Source organism: Leucopleurus acutus (assembly GCF_964270905.1).
Source record: "Leucopleurus acutus genome assembly, chromosome: 14".
In the NCBI taxonomy this organism is placed as follows: Eukaryota; Metazoa; Chordata; class Mammalia; order Artiodactyla; family Delphinidae; genus Leucopleurus; species Leucopleurus acutus.
The window spans coordinates 19,686,573-19,707,342 of record NC_139156.1 but is presented as its reverse complement, the minus strand read 5'-3'; the positions used below and the strand labels follow the sequence as shown (position 1 = coordinate 19,707,342).

General features: G+C 36.5%; 1 protein-coding gene across 3 annotated transcripts in view; it reads left to right on the top strand.

Annotated features, from left to right (window-relative positions):
• MXI1 (MAX interactor 1, dimerization protein) overlaps nt 1–20,770 on the top strand; it is a gene marked incomplete at its 5' end in the record, with an annotated part of 99,426 nt that overhangs the window by 28,103 nt on the left and 50,553 nt on the right. The window lies entirely within an intron of this gene.

Genomic DNA, 20,770 nt, shown 5'->3' with positions numbered 1-20,770 from the left:
GAGGCACTGTCCTGTAAGATGAAGGTCTCTTATTCTACAGGAGTCCACAGGAAGACTTGAACATGCATGGTCATGGCATTATTCGTAATCACCAAAAGCTGGAAGCAATTGAAATGTCCATCAGCTAGTGAATGGATAAACAAAATATAGTATATTGTACAATGGAATACTACCCAGCAATGAAAAAGAAAAAATACTCATACATATGACAAAATGGATGAACCACAAAAAACTTATGTAAACAAAGTCAGATACATAAGAGTACGTATTGCATAATTCCATTATATGAAATTTATATTTATAAGGCAAAACTATAGAGATAGAAAGCAGATGAGCGGTGGGTGAGGGGTCGGAGTGCAGATTGACTGAAAATGGACATGAGGGGACTTTTGGGGTGATAGAAGTGTTCTAAAAGTGGAATGTGGTAATGCTTACACAAATACGTAAATTTACAAAAGCTCATTGGATTGTACATTTAAAATGGGTGAATTTTATAGTATGTATCAATAAAACTCAAAAAAAGATTGCCTGTCTTATTTATTGCAGTAAGATAATGAACATATGACAAATGCTAAAACAAACTAAAGGTAGAATGAATGAATGAATATTAAGCAATGTTTCCTTTATTTTTTTCTTCCAGTTTTTTTGAGATATAATTGACATACAGCGCTATATAAATTTAAGGTGTATAGCATAATGACTTACATACATCATGAAGTTATTATCACAATAAGTTTAGGGAACATCTATCATCTCATACAGATACAAAATAAAAGAAAAAGAAAAAAATTTTTTTCCTTGTGATGAGAATTTTTAGTATTTACTGTCTTAACAACTTTCATGTATTACAAACAGCAGTGTTAATATATTAATCATGTTGTACATTACATCCCTGGTACTTATTTATCTGATAACTGGAAATTTAAACATTTTGACTGCTTTCATCCAATTACCCCTCCCGTCACCCCCGGCCTCTGATAACCACAAATCTGATCTCTTTTTCTATGAGTTTGATTGTTTTTGAAGTATAACTGACCAACAACACTATGTTAGTTCCCAGTGTACAACATAGTGATTTGTTATTTCTATTCATTACAAAATGATCACCACAGCAATGATTCCTTTAAAACTTTAAATAAACCAATAAGGAGTAGGGAGTGTAGTCAGTTGGAAGAAGGCACCTCCACTCTCCTGCAGCAACCAGAACAAGGAAAATTCAGCTATCCTGCCAACCTCTCCTCCCTTACTCCCTTTGAGAATCACTTTTCTATGTGATATATTTCCCTTAGACAGGAGGATTCTTTGAAATAGATATATGTATAACATCTGTGTCTGCTTCTAGTACTATAGTGAGGAATGGAGTATAGTAACAATGAAAATTGGGATCTATGGGCTTTCTATTATGAGTAGTGCTATTAATTATGGTACCATTTGGGGTTTTTTTCCCTTCAACAAATATCTACTGAATGTTTATTTCATGCCTGACTCCTTCCTGAAATACTGAATTACAATTTGGAAGTCCAGTGATTTAGGAAATCACTGATATTTTTTCCATTTTTAAAGATTTTTAGAATGTTGCTCTGTAATAGAATCAAATAATGAAGCAGTCTAGGTAATTAGTGGTTTGTCTTTTTAAATGCCTTGTTTTAACTTTTGAAAATTTGTTTAAGAGCAGTCATTTTAATCTTGAAAATTCTCTGTAGTTCCCAATATTGCTTTTACCTAAGAAGTGATTATTTCACAAATATTGTATAACTTTAGTATGTATTTAGATGCGTCTTAATTTCTGGCACTAAGATAAAAGTTAGTTAATACTAAATGGCTTACAAATTAAAATAACATTCCTCTGCCTCATCTATCCCCATTCAATTTCTGCTTCCTAGAGGCTACCACTTACAGTAATTTAACAGTTTCTTCTACTGTTTGCTTTCATATTTCTAAATTAGGAACTTACCCTGCTTGTTATCTGTTGACTTCCTGTTATGAAGATGAAGATTTGACTGTCTATACTCTTGACTGACAGCAGATTAATCATATGCCAGAAATGAAAAAAAAATTAAGTAGATGAAAGAACAGATATTCCCCAAAGCGCTTATGTTTTAAAATTATGCACTTTCTAGTAATTTGTATTACTAGTCTTCTAGAATAAGGATTTGATGTTTTAGTCTCATTCCTGAGTACTTTATGGTAGATTAGAGTATTGCCGCAATTGTAGGATGAGGTTTATAACTTAAAAAAAAAGTTTTGTTGCAGTGTAATTTCTATACAATAAAATTCCTCAATTTTTAGTGTATGAGTCAGTGACTAGATGTGTATACAGTCATGCAACCCCCAACACAATTATGATACAGAACTTCTTTTTATCTCAAAATATTATTACCTCATGCCTCTATAGTCAGTTTCTTATCTCCACCTTCTGATCTGTTTTGTCACTACAGTTTTGCCATTTCTGGAATTTCATATAAATGGAATCATGTATATACTATTCTGTGTCTGACTTCTTTCACTTAGCATAATGTTTGAAATTCATTCACGTTGTCCTATGAATCAGTAGCTAAGTCCTTTACATTGCTGAGTCCATTGTATGAATATGCCACAGTTTGTTTATTCATTTACCAGTTGATAGACATTAGGTTGTGTGTAGTTTCTAGCTATTATAAGTAAAGATGCTACATACTTTTATGAACAGGTCTTTCTGTAGATATATGTTTTCATTTTTCTTACCTACGTAGGAGTAGAATTCTGGGTCACATAGTAAGTGTGTATATAACTTTATAAAGAAACTACGAAACCATTCTCCAAAGTGGCTGTACCATTTTACATCCTGACTAGCAGTGTAGGGCACTTCCAGTAGCTCCAGATCCTGGATAGCACTTGGTATTGTCAGTCTTTTAAATTTTAGCCATTCTAGTGGGTGTGTCGTAGTATCTCACTGTGTTTTATTTTGCATGTTCCTAGTGATTTTGAATATCTTATTGTGTGTTTGTTTGCCATTGATATATCTTCTTTGGTGAAGGGTCTGTGTCTTTTGCTTTTTATTTTATTTAGTTGTTTTCTTATTGAGTTGTAAGAGTTCTTTGTAAATTCTGGATACAAGTTCTTTGTTACATATGTGGTTTACAAATGTTTTCTCCTCAGTGGTTTGCCTTTGTCATCTTCTTAACAGTGTCTTTTGAAAAACAAAACTTTTAAATTTTGATGAAGTCCAGTTTACATGTTTATCTTTCATGGTTCATGCTTTTTTTTATTTTTTGAATTTTATTTATTTTTTTATACAGCAGGTTCTTATCAGTTATCCATTTTATACCTATTAGTGTATACATGTCAATCTCAATCTCCCAATTCATCCCACCACCACCATCCCCCATGCCACTTCCCCCCTTTGTGTGCATATGTTTGTTCTCTACATCTGTGTCTCTATTTCTGCCCTGAAAACCGGTTTATCTGTACCATTTTTCTAGGTTCCACATATATGCATTAATATATGATACTTGTTTTTCTTTTTCTGACTTACTTCACTCTGTATGACAGTCTTAGATCCATCCACGTCTCTACAAATGACCCAATTTCGTTCCTTCTTATGGCTGAGTAATATTCCATTGTATATATATACCACATCGTCTTTATCCATGCATCTGTCAGTGGGCATTTAGTTTGCTTCCATGACCTGGCTATTGTAAATACTGCTGCAGTGAACATTGGAGTGCATGTGTCTTTTTGAATTATGGTTTTCTCTAAGTATATGCCCAGTAGTGGGATTGCTGGGTCATATGGTAGTTATATTTTTAGTTTTTTAAGGAACCTTCATACTGTTCTCCATAGTGACTGTATCAATTTACATTCCCACCAACAGTGCAGGAGGGTTCCCTTTTCTCCACACCCTCTCCAGCATTTGTTGTTTGTAGATTTTCTGATGATGCCCATTGTAACTGTTGTGAGGTGATACCTCATTGTAGTTTTGATTTGCATTTCTCTAATGATTAGTGATGTTGAGCAGGTTTTCATGTGCTTCTTGGCCATCTGTATGTCTTCTTTGTAGAAATGTCTATTTAGATCTTCTGCCTCTTTTTGGATTGCATTGTTTGTTTTTTTAATATTGAGCTGCATGAGCCATTTGTATATTTTGGAGATTAATCCTTTGTCCATTGATTCGTTTGCAACTATTTTCTCCCATTCTGAGAGTTGTCTTTTCATCTTGTTTATAGTTTCCTTTGCTTTGCAAAAGCTTTTAAGTTTCACTAGGTCCAATTTGTTTATTTTTGTTTTTATTTCCATTACTCTAGGAGATGGATCAAAAAAGGTCTTGCTGTGATTTATGTCAAAGAGCGTTCTTCCTATGTTTTCCTCTAAGAGTTTTCTGGTGTCCAGTCTTACATGTAGGTGTCTAATCCATTTTGACTTTATTTTTGTGTATGGTGTTAGAGAGTGTTCTAATTTCATTCTTTTACATGTAGCTGTCCAGTTTTCCCAGCACCACTTATTGAAGATACTGCTTTTTCTCCACTGTATATCCTTGCCTCCTTTGTCATAGATTGGTTGACCATAGGTACGTGGGTTTATCTCTGGGCTTTCTATCCTGTTCCATTGATCTTTATTTCTGTTTTTGTTCAAGTACCATATTGTCTTGATAACCGTAGCTTTGTAGTATAGTCTGAGGTCAGGGAATCTGATTCCTCCAGCTCTGTTTTTTTCCCTCAAGACTGCTTTGGCTATTCGGGGTCTTTTATGTCTCCATACAAACTTTAAGATTTTTTGTTCTAGTTCTGTAAAAAATGCCATTGGTAATTTCATAGGGATTGCATTGAATCTGTGGATTGCTTTGGGTAGTATAGTCATTTTCACAATATTGATTCTTCCAATCCAAGAACATGGTATATCTCTCCATCTGTTTGTATCATCTTTAATTTCTTTCATCAGTGTCTTAGCGTTTTCTGCATACAGGTCTTTTGTCTCCATAGGTAGGTTTATTCCTAGGTGGTTTTTTTTTTCGGTACACGGGCCTCTCAATGTTATGGCCTCTCCCATTGTGGAGCACAGGCTCTGGACGCACAGGCTCAGTGGCCGTGGCTCATGGGCCTCTCCACTCTGTGGCATGTGGTATCTTCCCAGACCAGAGCATCAACCTGTGTCTCTTGCATCGTCAGGCGGACTCTCAACCACTGCGCCACCAGGGAAGCCCATATTCCTAGGTATTTTATTTTTTTTGTTGCAGTGGTAAATGGGAGTGTTTCCTTAATTTCTCTTTCAGATTTTTCATCATTAGTGTATAGGAATGCAAGAGATTTCTGTGCATTAATTTTGTATCCTGCAACTTTACCAAAGTCATTGATTAGCTCTAGTAGTTTTCTGGTGGCATCTTTAGGATTCTCTGTGTATAGCATCATGTCATCTGCAAACAGTGACAGTTTTACTTCTTTTCCAATTTGTATTCCTTTTATTTATTTTTCTTCTCTGATTGCCATGGCTAGGACTTCTAAAACTATGTTGAATAATAGTGGTGAGAGTGGACATCCTTGTCTTGTTCCTGATCTTAGAGGAAATGCTTTCAGTTTTTCACCATTGAGAATGATGTTTGCTGTGAGTTTGTCATATACGGCCTTTATTATGTTGAGGTGGGTTTCCTCTATGCCCACTTTCTGGAGAGTTTTTTTAATCATGAATTGGTGTTGAATTTTGTCAAAAGCTTTTTCTGCATCTATTGAGATGATCATATGGTTTTTCTTCTTCAATTTGTTAATATGGTGTATCACATTGATTGATTGGCGTATATTGAAGAATCCTTGCATCCCTGGGATAAATCCCCCTTGATCATAGTGTATGATCCTTTTAATGTGTTGTTGGATTCTGTTTGCTAGTATTTTGTTGAGGATTTTTCTATCCATATTCATCAGAGATATTGGTCTGTAATTTTCATTTTTTGTAGTATTTTTGTCTGGTTATGGTATCAGGGTGATGGTGGCCTCATAGAATGAGTTGGGAGTGTTCCTTCCTCTGCAATTTTTTGGAAGAGTTGGAGAAGCATGGGCGTTAGCTCTTCTCTGAATGTTTGATAGAATTCACCTGTGAAGCTATCTGGTCCAGGACCTTGTTTGTTGGAAGATTTTTAATCACAGTTTCAATTTCATTACTTGTGATTGGTCTGTTCATATTTTCTGTTTCTTGCTGGTTCAGTCTTGGAAGGTTATACCTTCCTAAGAATTTGTCCATTTCTTCCAGGATGTCCATTTTATTGGCATAGGGTTGCTTGTAGTAGTCTCTTAGGATGCTTTGTATTTTTGTGGTGTCTGGCAACTTGTCCTTTTTCATTTCTAATTTTATTGATTTGAGTCCTCTCCCTCCTTTTTTTGATGAGTCTGGCTAATGGTTTATCAATTTTGTTATCTTCTCAAAGAACCAGCTTTTAATTTTATTGATCTTTGCTATTGTTTTCTTTGTTTCTATTTCATTTATTTCTGCTCTGATCTTTATGATTTCTTTCCTTCTACTAATTTTGGATTTTGTTTGTTCTTCTTTCTCTAGTTTCTTTAAGTGTAAGGTTAGATTGTTTATTTGAGATCTTTCTTGTTTCTTGACATGGGCTTGTATTGCTGTAAACTTCCCTCTTAGAACTGCTTTTGCTGCATTCCATCGGTTTTGGATCATCGTGTTTTCGTTGTTAATTTGTTTCTAGGTGTTGTTTGATTTCCTCTTTGATTTCTTCAGTGATCTCTTGGTTATTTAGTAAGGTATTGTTTAACCTCCATGTATTTTTTGTGTGTTTTTTCCATTTATTTCCCTGTAATTGATTTCTAATCTCATAGCATTATGGTCAGAAAAGATGCTTGATATGATTTCAGTTTTCATAAATTTACTGAGGCTTGATTTGTGACCCACGATGTGATCTATCCTGGAGAATGTTGTGTGTGCACTTGAGAAGAAAGTGTTATCTGTTTTTGGATGGAATGTCCTATAAATATCAATTAAATCTGTCTGGTCTGTTGTATCATTTAAAGCTTGTGTTTCCTTAATAATTTTCTGTTTGGATGATCTGTCCATTGGTGTAAAGTGAGGTGTTAAAGTCCCCCACTATTATTGTGTTACTGTCGATTTCCTCTTTTATAGCTGTTAGCAGTTGCCTTATGTATTGAGGTGCTCCTATGTTGGGAGCATATATATTTATAATTGTTATATCTTCCTCTTGGATTGATCCCTTGATCATTATGTAGTGTCCTTCCTTGTCTCTTGTAACTTCCTTTATTTTAAAATCTATTTTATCTGATATGAGTACTGCTACACCAGCTTTCTTTTGATTTCCATTTGCATGGAATATCTTTTTCCATCCCCTCACTTTCAGTCTGTATGTGTCCCTAGGTCTGAAGTGGGTCTCTTGTAGACAGCATATATACGGGTCTTGTTTTTGTGTCCATTCAGCAAGCCTGTGTCTTTTGGTTGGAGCATGTAATCCATTCACGTTGAAGGTAATTATCGATATGTATGTTCCTGTTACCATTTTATTAATTGTTTTGGGTTTATTTTTGTAGGTCCTTTTCTTCTCTTGTGTGTCCCACTTAGAGAAGTTCCTTTAGCATTTGTTGTAAAGCTGATTTTGGTGGTGCTAAATTCTCTTAGCTTTTGTTTGTCTGTAAAGCTTTTGATTTCTCCATCAAATGTGAATGAGATCCTTGCAGGGTAGAGTAATCTTGGTTGTAGGTTCTTCCCTTTCATCACTTTAAGTATATCATGCCACTCCCTTCTGGCTCATAGAGTTTCTGCTGAGAAATCAGCTGTTAACCTTATGGGAGTTCCCTTGTATGTTATTTGTTGTTTTTCCCTTGCTTCTTTCAGTAATTTTTCTTTGTCTTTAAATTTTTGCCAGTTTGATTGCTGTGTGTCTCAGCGTGTTTCTCCTTGGGTTTATCCTGTATGGGACTCTCTGCACTTCCTGGACTTGGGTGGCTATTTCCTTTCCCATATTAGGGAAGTTTTTGACTATACTCTCTTCAAATATTTTCTCTTGTCCTTTCTCTCTCTCTTCTCCTTCTGGGACCCCGATAATGCGAATGTTGTTATGTGTCATGTTGTCCCAGAGGTCTCTTAGGCTGTCTTCATGTCTTTTCATTCTTTTTTCTTTATTCTGCTCCGCAGCAGTGAATTCCACCATTCTGTCTTACAGGTCATTTATCCGTTCTTCTGCCTCAGTTATTCTGCTATTGATTCCTTTTAGTGTATTTTTCATTTCAGTTATTGTATTGTTCATCTCTGTTTGTTTGTTCTTTAATTCTTGTAGGACTTTGTTAAACATTTCTTGCATCTACTTGATCTTTGCCTCCATTCTTTTTCTGAGGTCCTGGATCATCTTCACTATCATTATTCTGAATTCTTTTTCCGGAAGGTTGCCTATCTCCACTTCATTTAGTTGTTTTTCAGGGGTTTTATCTTGTTCCTTCATCTGGTACCTAATCCTCTGCCTTTTCATCTTGTCTGTCTTTCTGTGAATGTGGTTTTTGTTCCACAGGCTGCAGGATTGTATTTCTTCTTGCTTCTGCTGTCTGCCCTCTGGTGGATGAGGCTATCTAAGAGGCTTGAGCAAGTTTCCTGATGGGAGGGCCTGGTGGTGGGTAGAGCTGGCTGTTGGTCTGGTGGGCAGAGCTCAATAAAACTTTAATCCACTTTTCTGCTGATGGGTGGCGCTGGGTTCCCTTCCTGTTGGTTGTTTGGCCTGAGGCTACCCAACATTGAAGCCTACCGGGCACTTTGGTGGGGCTAATGGTGAACTCTGGGAGAGCTCCAGGAGTACTTCCCAGAACTTCTGCTGCCAGTGTCCTTGTCCTCATGGTGAGACACAGCCACCCCGTGCCTCTATAGGAGACCCTCCAACACTAGCAGGTAGGTCTGGTTCAGTCTCCTATAGGGTCACTGCTCCTTCCCCTGGGTCCTGATGCACACACTACTTTGTGTGTGCCCTCCAAAAGTGGAGTCTCTGTTTCTCCCAGTCCTGTCAAAGTCCTGCAGTCAAATCCCGCTGGCCTTTAAAGTCTGATTCTCTAGGAATTCCTGCTCCCGTTGCCAGACCCCCAGGCTAGGAAGCCTGACATGGGGTCCAGAACCTTCACTCCAGTGGGTGGCCTTCTGTGGTATAAGTGTTCTCCAGTTTGTGAGTCACCCACCCAGCAGTTATGGGATTTGATTTTATTGTGATTGTGCCCCTCCTACCGTCTCATTGTGGCTTCTCCTTTGTCTTTGGATGTGAGGTATCTTTTTTGGTGAGTTCCAATGTCTTCCTGTTGATGATTTTTCAGCAGTTACTTGTGATTCCAGTGCTCTCGCAAGAGAGAGTAAGCACACATCCTCCTACTCCGCCATCTTGAACCAATCTCTCTGGTTCATGCTTCTTACGTCCTAAGAAATATTTGCAAAATCCAAGATCACAAAATTTTCTCTTAAGTTTTCTATAGGTAATCGATTTAGATCTGAGATTCATTTAGAGTTAATTTTTTTAGAAGGTGTGAGGTAACAGTTGAAGTTCACTTTTTGGCAAATGGACCTCCAGTTGTTTCACTGTCATTTACTGAAAAGACATTTCTACATTGAATTGCCTTGGGATCTTTGTAAAAAATGAAAGGACCATGTATGTGTGAATCTATTTGTGGACTCTATTCTTTTCCATTGATCTAAATATTTATCTTTACTAAAATACTACACTGTCTTAATTACTGCAGTTTTTCTAGTAAGTCATGAACTTAGGTAGTGTAAACCTTCCAAATTGGTTCATCTTTTTCAAAAGTTCCTTTGAGTATTCTAGGTCTTTTTCATTTTCACATATATTATTGAAGCTGCTTGTCACTTTCTACAACAAAGCCTACTAGAGTTTTGATTGGGATTGCATTGAATTTGTAGATTAATTTGGGGGAGACTTGACACATCTGAACAACATTTAATCTTTTGATGCATGAACATGGTATATCTCCACATTCATTTAATTATTTAGATGTTTTTAAAATTCAGCAGTATTTTGTAGTTTTTCAGAGTGTGGGTAATGCACATACTTCATTAAATTAGTTAATATTTGTTAAAGTAGTTAATATTCTTTGATGCTATTGTAAATAGCAATTGAATTTGGTATATTGACCTTGTAAACCTACTTTGCTAAACTCACTTATTAGTTCTAGTAATTTGTATATTAGGATTTTCTAAATAGACACTAAATGATGTTTACGTTAAAGATATTTTTACTTTTTCCTTACCTTTCTGTATGATATTTATTTTTCTTGCCTTGTTTCATTGGCTAGGACCTCTAGTACAGTGGCTGAATAGAAGCTGATGAGAGTGAACATCCTTGCCTTGCTTCTGATATTGGGAAAACATATATTCTTTCACCATTGATATGACAACTATAGATTTTTTTGTAGATGCCTTTTAACAAGTTGAGGAAATTCCTTTATTTCCTAATTTGCTGAAAGTTTTTATCATGAATGAATGGATGAATTTTGTCAAATGCTTTTTCTACATCTATTGAGATTATACTGTGGTTTTTCTTTTTTATTCTGTTAATATGGTTAATTACACTGATTTCATTTTTTTGAACCTTAAACTAATCTTGCATTCCTGGAATAAACCCTACTTGGTCATGGTGTATTTTACAATACTCACGCTAACATCTCTAGTTAGTGCAGACTCCACAAGTTTAAGGGTGCAGTCCCCAACATGACTGCCCTCACTACAGTTGCCAGATGCAAGTTTAAGAGTCCCCAGGCCACCCACGTTTATGACCAACTGACTACAAATTTAGGTGTTCCCACAATCCCCTCAGGTTCAGTAGTTCACTAGAACTACTCATGAAACTCAGGAAAGTGCTATACTTAGGATTACAGGTTTTATTATAAATAATACAAATCATGACCAGCCAAATGAAGAGATGCATAGGGTGAGGTCCTGGAGAATCCTGGGCATGGAGCTTCTGTGTCCTGTCCGTGTACTATCAGGATACATTACCCTGCTGGCAGATTGATGTGTTCACCAACCAGGAAGCTCACCTGAACCTTGGATTCTAGAGTTTTTATTTCCATATCATTATGTAGTCACAGTTGATTGAATCATTCACCATGTGATTGAACTCTCTAGTGACCCTCCTCTCCCCAGAGGTTGGCTGGTATCAGTTGCTCAAAGCCTGGATCCTCTAATTACATGGCTGGTCTTTCTGGCATGACCAGTCCAATTTAAGTCATCTCCCTAGCATAAACTCAAGAGTGGTCCAAGAGCCCACCATGAATAACAGAGATACTCCTATAACTGAGGAAATTCCAAGGTGTCCAAAGCTCTGTCCCAGGAAATTGGGACAAAGACCAGACAAGTTTTTTATTGTAAAACTGATAGTTTCTATAAATTTGCTAATATTTTCTCAAGAATTTTTGTGTCTGTGTTCTTGAGGGAATAGTAGTCTGTGGTTTTGTTTTGTTTTGTTTTTCAATGTAAGTTCTTTGTCAGGTTTTGGTATCAGGGTAATACTGGCCTCAAAATGAATTGGGAAATATTTCCATTTCCTTTATATTTTGAAATATGTTCTGTAGAATTAGTATTATTTACTCCCTAAATGCTTGGTAAAATTTGCCAATGAATACTTCTGGGCCTGGAGATTTTTGTGGGCAGGTTGTTTTTTGCTGTTGTTGTTGTTCTCGCTAATTTTTTCCTTGCTCTTATGGCACCATGACTTTTTTTTTTTAACATTTTTATTGGAGTATAATTGCTTTACAATGGTGTGTTAGTTTCTGCTTTATAACAAAGTGAATCAGTTATACATATACACATGTTCCCATATCTCTTCCCTCCTGCGTCTCCCTCTCTTCCACCCATCCTATCCCACCCCTCTCGGGGGTCACACACCACCTAGCTGATCTCCTTGTGCTACGCGGCTGCTTCTCACTAGCTATCCACTTTACTCTTGGTAGTGTATATATGTCCATGCCACTCTGTCACCTCGTCACAGCCTCCCCCTCCGCCTCCCCATATCCTCAAGTCCATGCTCTAGTAGGTCTGTGTCTTTATTCCTGTCTTACCCCTAGGTTCTTCATGACCTTTTTTTTTTTCCCTTAGATTCCATATATATGTGTTAGCATACGGTATTTGTTTTTCTCCTTCTGGCTTACTTCACTCTATATGACAGACTCTAGGTCCATCCACCTCACCACAAATAACTCAATTTCGTTTCTTTTTATGGCTGAGTAATATTCCATTGTATATATGTGCCACATCTTCTTTATCCATTCATCTGTTGATGGACACTTAGGTTACTTCCATGTCCTGGCTATTGTAAATAGAGCTGCAATGAACATTTTGGTACATGACTCTTTTTGAATTATGGTTTTCTCAGGATATATGCCCAGTAGTGGGATTGCTGGGTCGTATGGTAGTTCTATTTGTAGTTTTTTAAGGAACCTCCATGCTGTTCTCCATAGTGGCTGTACCAATTTACATTCCCACCAACAGTGCAAGAGTGTTCCCTTTTCTCCACACCCTCTCCAGCATTTATTGTTTCTAGATTTTTTGATGATGGCCATTCTGACTGGTGTGAGATGATATCTCATTGTAGTTTTGATTTGCATTTCTCTAATGATTAATGATGTTGAGCATTCTTTCATGTGTTTGTTGGCAATCTGTATATCTTCTTTGGAGAAATGTCTATTTAGGTCTTCTGTTTGTGGGCAGGTTTTTGATTATGAATGCAATTTCTGTACTAGATGCAAGGCTGACACTAACTCTCTATTTCTTCTTGAGTTAGTTTTGATAATTTGTATCTTTCAAGAAATTTGTCCATTTCATCTACATGTTGAATTTATTGGCATAAAGCTGTTCATAATATTCTCTTATCATCCTTTTAATGTGTGTAGTATCTGTAGTGATGTGCTCTCTTTTGTCCCTGATATTAGTTATTTTTTTTGTGTTGGTAATTTTTGCCTTTTTTCTGCATCAGTTTTAGAAAAGTTTATCCATTTTACTGGGTTTTTTTTTTAAGTCAACTTTTGGTTTTATTGATACTCTCTGTTGTTTCCTGTCTTCTATTTTGTTTATTCCTGTTCTTGGCTTTATTATTTCTTCCTCTACTTCAGAGTTTCTCAACCCCAGCACTATTGACATTTTGGGCCAGATAATTCTGTTTTGAGCATCATTGGATGTTTCGCAGCATCCCTGGCCTCTCCTCACAAAACACCAGTAGTGTCTCCCTGGTGTGATAACCAAAAATGTCTCCAGATGTGGCCAAATATCTTCTGGTGGGAAAAATAGCCCACACAGTTGAGATCCATTGCCCACCTTCTTTTGGTTTAGTTTGCTTTTTTTCTACCTTCTAAAGGTGGAAGGCATTGATTTTGGACTCCATCACTGCCCCCTACCCCAACATAAGGATTTAAAGCTAGAAACATTTTTCTCTAAACACTGCTTTAGCTGCATGCCACAAATTTTGAAATGTTGTATTTCTTTATCATCCACCTGAAGATACTTTGTTTTCTTTGTGACTTGTTCTTTAACCTATGACTTCTTATTTCCTTTTCTATTTCATTGGGCTTAATTTGCTCTTCTTTTTGTAGCTTCTCAAGGTGAAAGTTGGACCATAGATTTTTAACTTTGTTTTTTATACTAATAGAAGAATTTAAAGCTAAACATTTCTAAGTACTGCTTTAGATACATCCAACAAATTTTGACATGTTGTGTTTTCATTATCATTCAGTTCAGAATATTTTCTGATTTCTCTGTCATTTGTTCTTTGATTTGTCGCTTATTTTCCAAATATTGCTATTTTCCTAGTTATCTTATTGTTACTGATTTCTAATTCCATTGTGCTTAGAGAACTTACTCTGTATGATTTTTTGTTTTTTTTTTTTTGGCTGTATCGGGTCTTCGTTTCTGTGCGAGAGCTTTCTCTAGTTGTGGCAAGCGGTGGCCACTCTTCATTGCGGTGTGCAGGCCTCTCACTATCGCGGCCTCTCTTGTTGCGGAGCACAGGCTCCAGACGCGCAGGCTCAGCAGTTGTGGCTCACGGGCCTAGTTGCTCCGCGGCATGTTGGATCTTCCCAGACCAGGGCTCGAACCCGTGTCCCCTGCATTAGCAGGCAGATTCTCAACCACTGCGCCACCAGGGAAGCCCTCTGTATGATTTTAGTACTTAAATTTATTGAAAATTATGCTTTGCAAAGTGCATAACTTAGGGACGTTTATGTAATATATCAAAAGATTTACCAGAGACAAATTAGAGTGTTTGCTGTATTTGAAATAAGAATTGATTTTTACTGAATTTGATTCATGTGTAATTTTTTCATTTTTTCTTGTTTATTGAAAATGTACATACAGAAAAGTGTATAAATCCTAAGTGTATAGCTCGATGAATTTTCACAAAGGTGAAGAAATAAAATATTATAGACTTACTGTCAACCCTACCTGAGGTAACTACAGTCTTCTTTTGATACCATTAGTTTTGCCAGTTTTTAACTTTATACGAATGGGGTTATGCAGTGTATATTTTTGTATCTGCCATTTTTCATTCAGCACTATGTTGAAATTTTGAAAATTCATCCATGTTATTGCATAATAGTTCATTCTCAGGGCTCTATAATATTACATTATATCAATATGAATGTTCCACAATTTATTCATCCATCCTACTATTGATGGACATTTGAATTTCCAGTTTGGGGCTAGTATGAAAAGAATGTGTATTCTCTTGTATGTCCTTTGGTGAGCATATTTATGTATATTAGTTTGGTGTATGCCTCTGAGGGGAAATGCTGAATCATAAGGTATGCATATATTCAGCTTTGATAGTAAGTTTTAAGAAAAACTTATTAATTGTAGTTATTGTTATGCATCCTGTTTAGACACTTGCTTTTTTGTGGTCTTAGTTATTGTGGTGGGGTTTTTTTGTTATTGTTATGGAAGAAGTAGTACATTTCTTATGAGGCATTTTTCCTAAAAGTGTGCAGTATTCAAGTTTTACTGTCTTTAATTTTTTTTTTAAATATGTACTTGTGATAGAAATAAATGTACAAAACTACTTCTTTGAAAGAATTACTTTATTGGCAATAAGCATGATTTTCTTTTATTACAGTGTTCTTCAAACTTTATTGACCACTTTATTATATACCACTAGCAGCAAAAAACTTCTGTATACCTAATATATTTGTATGTGTTAATAATTGTATACATGTATCACTGTACTAATATTTTATAAATATAGAATAAAGTTTAAGAAGAAGAATAAACATAAATAGAAGTTTCACTATTCAACCAATTCTTTTTCAACCCCTTTAGGTATATACTTTAGAGACCCCCTGCTCTAATAAAGCTGAAGTTTAAGCTTTAGGATACAGTTAGAAAATATTCATTTAGCGTCATAGAATGTGTTATTTTCATTGTATAGAGGACAACATCCACTAGGCACTTTAGGATTAGAAAATAAGTGAAATGAAAATGTTAACAAATTAGGGGTTGGCTCATTAATCCAACAAAGATAGAAGTCTTTTCTTTTGTTGGAAGAGAATATTAATTCTGGGAACGGGGGCTTTTATTTTCCTTCCATAGTGGTACTACTCTTGAGCCAAATGGTACAATTTTGTGCAGTTTCAATTCTACGCTTCATTTCATTGACTGCCACCAAACTGCACCCTAAAGAATTAAAAGTTTACGTATTAGAGCAGTGTTGTAGTCAGTGAAAAATCACAGATTTGGTTGAGATAATGACTCCCACTCAAGCAGAGAATACGTTAGCATGTCTCTTAAAGGGATAGTATTTGCGAAAAAGATTACTGTGATTTGATGATAAAATGATAGAAATGTCTTTATCCCTGTCCTTGGAAGTTGTTAAGCATTCAGAGTAAGAGTGTCTGAAAGGAAGACAGTTCATAGTGTTTGTTCTCAGAGGTGTATTTTTGTTTGGAGAAGAAAAGTGTGCTAACCAGATGGATTATTCAGAACATCTCAGCTTTATAGGGAATTTATCATAATGGGTTATTTTAATGGCATATTATTGGAAGGGCTTGGTCAGGCACATAGGCTCAGGGAAGCAAAGAGGTTGTTTCTGAGTGTGCTAGGATGTGATGCGTTCAACTTCTCTGTTTGCCAGCACTGTTTGGATCGTTATTTTCTGTGTGTACGTATAATTAGACGTCATACCTTAAATCTTATACTGTCCTCACAGCCAACTAAATGATCAAAAGACCTGTCTTTTCCTTCAGTTTCTTTTTTAATCATTATGGTTGGTTGTTTGTTTCCAGGCTAATTCCAAGTGTTACTAAGAACCTCTCAATTTGTTGCCCCATGTAATATGTTTAACATTGTTTTAGGTAGTATATTTTCAGTCTTGTTAAAAATAATAAGAATATTTACAGTGGCTAACATTTACTGCATACTTACTAGGTGCTGATGCTTTTACATTATTCTCTAATTCTCACAGTAACCCAGCCAAGGCATGTGGTATTATTCCAGTTTTACAAATGAGAAAACTGTTAATTAGAGAGGTTAAATAATTTGTTCAAAGTTCCACAGCTAATGTGAGTGATAGGGCTAATATTTAAACTCAGGGCTTTTTTCCATTTTTGTTCTCTGGTTTTGCTTTGGACTTCACAACTCTGCTTGTTTGCTTGTGCTATATCCTTTCCACTTGGAATGTCTTCTCCCTACTAGGTCTGGTTTCTAGTAGTAGCAAATGTACTCATCATGTAAGCCACAGACCAAATGTCCCCTTTTCTAAAGCCCCATTTTCTGATAGCCCCATTTGTAAGTAAACTCTGCATCCTTTAAACTCCCACAACACTTTGTACCTTTCTTAATATATTTGTTTTGCCTTGAGTTATAATTATTCCTGTAAATGTCTTAATCTACCAGCTAGAGACTGTCTCTGATTCCTTGCAGCTTAAGACAATTTTGAACATTGAAGATATGCAGTATTTGTTGACTTGATATTAGAGGCAAAAAAGTCATCAAAATAGGAGTAAATGCTACTGATGCATTTTTTAAAAATTGGAAGAATACGGCAATATGATAAAGATTAGTACATATGTGATCATTTTTGCTTCTTGGTATTTGGAAATCTTGTTAAATTTTACTAGTGGTATAACTAGATATGGCATACATTTTCTGGTTTGGTGGAAAAGTTCATATACTTAGCTATCATTTTATATTTTTTAAGAAGATAATAAAGAAAAATCTGAGAGAGGTGGGAAGAACCTGCTGTTTTAATTTTGTTCACAGCAGTGGTTCTGATTATGTTCTTTTGGTGTTAGCTTTGATAGTAGGCTCAATATAATGCTGGAATTCAGCAATTGGTTATCTTTGGATATATAGCTTTTTTTTTTTTTTTTTTTTTTTTTTGCGTTACGCGGGCCTCTCACTGCTGTGGCCTCTCCCGTTGCGGAACACAGGCTCCGGACGCACAGGCTCAGCGGCCATGGCTCACGGGCCCAGCCGCTCCGCCACACGTGGGATCCTCCTGAACTGGGGCACGAACCCGCGTCCTCTGGATCGGCAGGCGGACTGCCAACCAGTGCGCCACCAGGGAAGCCCGGATATATATCTTTTGCATTTAGGGCCATATGTGGAATGCCAAACTGTTTGAAATAAGTATACGGTGCATAGTCTTCGTCTCTCTAAATAGATTATTTCCATTTATTACTTACTGTAGTATTTCTTTTTTTTTTCCTCTGCTTCTCTCTCTGTTTTAAATTAATTAATTAATTTTTTAATTTTTTGGCTGCATTGGGTCTTCGTTGGGCTTTCTCTAGTTGCGGCAAAGGGGGGGCTACTCTTCGTTGCAGTGTGCGGGCTTCTCATTGCAGTGGCTCCTCTTGTGGAGCATGAGCTCTAGGCACACGGGCTTCAGTAGTTGTGGCTCATGGGCTCTAGAGCACAGGCTCAGTAGTTGTGGCACATGGGCTTAGTTACTCCAAGGCATGTGGGATCTTCCCAGACCAGGGCTCGAACCCATGTCCCCTGCATTGGTAGGCGGATTCTTAACCAGTGCGCCACCAGGGAAGTCCCCTTACTATAGTATTTCATTGTTTTTGTTTTACTTGTTCTGAGTTTTCTTCTCAGATTAAGGCAATTAAACCAAAACTTACTAAGAGGGGGTGGGTGGGATATTTTATTATTGATTACACGTTCAAATTTTGGACAATATTTTTTTGCTTTAAATCTCTTTCAAATACACCTTTTCCCTCTTCTAACTTATTGATTTACTTTGACATTTCATTCAAACAACAAAGAACTTAAACCTTTTTATAAATACTTATATGTGGTAGAGATTTGGTTGTAATTTATTGAGTTTTGAAGTCTGAGTCTGTGTTATACTAAAAGTGCTGTGTTTTTATTGTTTCTCCCATCTGAGTCATATATATCCTTGCCATTAATTTGTCTGAACTCTTAAAGCATCCTGAGATTTTTTTTTACATCTCGAGAGAAAGAGAGAGATGTTCTCTTATTAAGATAATCTCTTGAAAATGAACGTCAAACTACAATGAGGTATCACCTCACACCAGTCAGGATGGCCATCATCAAAATATCTACAAACAGGGGCTTCCCTGGTGGCACAGTGGTTGAGGGTCCGCCTGCCGATGCAGGGGACACGGGTTCGTGCCCTGGTCCGGGAGGATCCCACATGCCATGGAGCGGCTGGGCCCGTGAGCCGTGGCTGCTGGGCCTGCGCGTCTGGAGCCTGTGCTCCGCAATGGGAGAGGCCACAACGGTGAGAGGCCCGCGTACCACAAAAAAAGAAAAAAATCTACAAACAGTAAATGCTGGAGAGGGTGTGGAGAAAAGGGAACCCTCTTGCACTGTTGGTGGGAATGTAAATTGGTACAACCACTATGGAGAACAGTATGGAGGTTCCTTAAAAAACTAAAAATAGAACTACCATATGACCCAGTAATCCCACTACTGGGCATATACCCTGAGAAAACCACAATTCAAAAAGAGTCATATACCACAGTGTTCATTGCAGCTCTATTTACAATAGCCAGGACATGGAAGCAACCTAAGTGTCCATCGACAGGTGAATGGATAAAGAATATGTGGTATATATATATATACAATGGAATATTACTCAGCCATAAAAAGAAACGAAATTGAGTTGTTTGTAGTGAAGTGGATGGAACTAGAGTCTGTCATATAGAGTGAAGTAAGTCAGAAAGAGGAAAACAAATACCGTATGCTAACACATATATTAGGAATCTAAAAAAAAAAATGGTTCTGAAGAACCTAGGGGCAGGACAGGAATGAAGATGCAGATGTAGAGAATGGACTTGAGGACATGCGGAGGGGGAAGGGGAAGCTGGGACAAAGTGAGAGAGTGGCGTGGACATATATACACTACCAAATGTAAAATAGATAGCTAGTGGGAAGCAGCCACATAGCTCAGGGAGATCAGCTCGGTGCTTTGTGACCACCTAGAGAGGTGGGATAGGGAGGGTGGGAGGGAGACGCAAGAGGGAGGAGATATGGGGATATATGTATATGTAGAGCTGATTCGCTTTTTTATAAAGCAGAAACTAACACACCATTGTAAAGCAATTATACTCCATTAAAGATGTTTAAGAAAAAATGAACATCAGTCTTTTTCATCCTGTGTCACTTGGACCTTATGAAACTGCTAAGAAAGCAAAAGGTGGACAGTAGACAGTAATTCAAAGAAGGCTTTTGGCTCTTGAACTAAGACAGTGGGTAAAATTTCCACAAATTATGAGACTGACAAAAATATTGTTAAAATTTAGAAATTTGATATTAAATATCCATTAAAATAATAAATCAGATTAAAGTAATCAGTAATATAATAATCTGAAGGCTTTTGACATTAACCAGAATATATTAAATGCTTAAAGTTTCAGTTCTGATGACAGGAACTTAAATTTTCCTTTATAAAATTCCATTATTGTTAATGCCAAACTATTGTAAAAATAATACGTTTATTCAAGAGAACTGAGTATAACATAATTCTAATAGTAGCTAACTTTACGTAGAGTTTGTTATATTTTGATGTTCAACATAAATTTGTTTATTCCTCATAACAATCATATGAGGCAAGTACTGTTATTTTTCCTATTTCGTAGATGAGAAAACTGAGCACAGAGAAATGAAGGGACTTTTAAAAGGCCACACAATATTTGAACCCAGTCAGTCAGGCCTTAGAGTCTGTGCCCTTAACCTCTCTTCAGTATTGCTTGTCACTGAGTGGTTAAGAACTTGGGGTTTGGAGTAACAAAGACGTGGGCTTAAATCCTGGCTGCAACTTACATTCTTGGGACAAGAGCATGTCTCTTTACCTCTCTGAGCCTCAGTATTCTTGTTTATAAAATGAGAGTTGTTTGGAGGATAAAATGAGGTAATGTATGTTAACTGTTTAGCAGACACTCAGCTTGTTCAATAGATAGTAAGTATTATTGTAACAAATACTAATAAGTAAAATGAAAAAAGTCACAAACAGAAGACTTTGTTAGCATTTTGAGGTGTATCCTCCCAGTCTTTTAAACATGTGTTTTTTATTTTATTAATATATTTTCTTCTGTTCATGTTATTTTTTTCCCTTGTATAACTTTTTTTGGTTTATGTTTCACATTCAAGGAAAGAAGGCTTGAATTTGTCTGTATCACTTAGCAATAAGACAAGCCTGTTTCAGCTTCTGTGGTGGCCAAAACTTTTTCTCTCCCTATGTTTAGGAGTAGGTAAGTGGAGATAGAAGAGGACACGGAAGTACATATACCTTTTTTTTAAACAAAAAAAATGGGATTATGTTTGAATTAAATTTTCTAATATGATG